At 38.0% G+C, this 2,107-nt stretch overlaps 1 pseudogene across 1 annotated transcript; it reads left to right on the top strand.

Moving 5' to 3' along the window:
- The first annotated feature begins 538 nt into the window (after positions 1–538).
- On the top strand, positions 539–1,633 carry LOC147375676 (protein phosphatase 1A pseudogene; annotated as a pseudogene). Its single transcript, XR_015161405.1, has one exon. The product of XR_015161405.1 is annotated as a protein phosphatase 1A pseudogene (transcript).
- Positions 1,634–2,107: the final 474 nt, after the last annotated feature.

The raw sequence follows: 2,107 nt of genomic DNA, 5'->3' as shown, positions 1-2,107 counted from the left end.
GTGGCAGTCTCCTACTATTTGTAGGAAGCTGCTGCTTATCAATTAGTAATTAAATGTAAGGACTTGTAAAAGAGGTGCAAAGAATCAAGGCATTTTAGCCCCAAGATTGATATTCTTACGAATATATTCTATTACCTGCAATACTCATGGCAACAAGGAGAGAACCTAAAAGACAGTTAAATGAAGGGATCAACTTTATCAACAATTCCAATCCCACTGCCAAGAACATTAAAATAGTTTGCAATTAACTCCCTGGATATTCAGCTTTGTAATAATATTCTGGAATAATTCTCCATAATCAGGTGCACATGTGAGTGTCTAGCTGACACGGCTGCTGCTCTTCCTGTCCCAACCCCAAGTCCAAACACAACATGACTTGAAAGGGCTATATATCTGTTGCATCACACAATAAGCCAAATATTTCTTATAACTTCGATAGTGATTTAAAGCAGTTCATAATTAAATATGAGCATTTTGTACAAGGACAATTGCACTTTACAAAAAACAAAATCATACAACAAAAATTGTTGGAGTCTGATTTACTCCAGGCTTCCTGGAGATTGATGAACATATGAGAGTTATGTCAGAGAAGAAACATGGTGCTGATAGGAGTGGGTCAACAGCTGTGGGTGTCTTAATTTCTCCTCAACACACGTATTTCATTAACTGTGGAGACTCAAGAGGTTTACTTTGTAGGAACAGGAAAGTTTACTTCTTCACACAAGATCACAAACCAAGTAATCCTCTGGAAAAAGAACGAATTCAGAATGCAGGTGGTTCTGTAATGATTCAGCGTGTGAATGGCTCTCTGGCTGTGTCGAGGGCCCTTGGGGACTTTGATTACAAATGTGTCCATGGAAAAGGTCCTACAGAGCAGCTTGTTTCACCAGAGCCTGAAGTCCATGATATTGAAAGATCTGAAGAAGATGATCAATTCATTATTCTTGCATGTGATGGTATTTGGGATGTCATGGGAAATGAAGAGCTCTGTGATTTTGTAAGATCCAGACTTGAAGTCACTGATGACCTTGAGAAAGTTGCAATGAAGTAGTCCACACCTGTTTGTATAAGGGAAGTCGAGACAACATGAGTGTGATATTGATCTGTTTTCCAAATGCACCCAAAGTATCGCCAGAAGCAGTGAAGAAGGAGGAAGAGTTGGACAAATACCTGGAAAGCAGAGTAGAAGAAATCATAAAGAAGCAGGGGGAAGGTGTCCCTGACTTAGTCCATGTGATGCGCACATTAGCGAGTGAGAACATACCCAGCCTCCCACCAGGGGGTGAACTGGCAAGCAAGCGGAATGTAATTGAAGCCATTTACAATAGACTGAATCCATACAAAAATGATGACACCGACTCTACATCAACTGATGATATGTGATAAAACTGCTCATCTAGCCATGGAGTTTACCTTCACCTCCAAAGGAGAGTACAGCTCAACTTCATTGAACCTTTTAAACATCCATCCTCAACTTTAAAGAAGGGCATATATGACATGGGTGAGAATGATTACACCAGAGAACTTCAGCAGTACAACAGCTAGCCCAGAACTGATTTTTTTTGTTGTTGTAAATTTGAGACTTATGTAAACGTGATTTCAAACCATAATTCATATGTTGTAAATCAGACTCTCCCGGCAATCTTGATTCCAGTTTGTGCTTCATCCAGCCCTGGATTTCACATGATATTCTCTGCATAAAGAATACTTACTGGGATTTTTAATGAAATACTGTTTAATTTCCAATTAGTTTGGGAAAGCTGACATGTTAATATGTGTGTAATTTTAATTTTTTGAGGCTTGTTAATGGTTGTTTTGTAGTTCATAATATGGTCTATATTGGTAAGTATTCTATTTATATATGAAGGTAATATATACTCTGTGGTAGCTTCTATAAATGCCAGCTAGTTGGGCCAACTAATGATCTTGTATAGTTTTATTAATTTTCTGCCTTCCTATTCTATCAGTCTCTAAGAGAGAAGGGTTGAAGTCTCAAAAGGTAAGGGTGGATCTATTTATGTCTACTTTGAGTCCTATTAGTTTTTGCTTCACGCATTTGGAAGATTTGCTCTTGGTGATGGATATAAGTTTATGATTAATATGTATT

The sequence above is a fragment of the Bos grunniens genome, chromosome 3 (genome assembly GCF_055505025.1).
Source record: "Bos grunniens cultivar Pamir isolate PY7600 chromosome 3, Bosgru_T2T1.0, whole genome shotgun sequence".
Classification (NCBI taxonomy): domain Eukaryota; kingdom Metazoa; phylum Chordata; class Mammalia; order Artiodactyla; family Bovidae; genus Bos; species Bos grunniens.
Note: the sequence above shows the minus strand (reverse complement) of the source record. Positions and strands in the feature narration are given on the sequence as shown.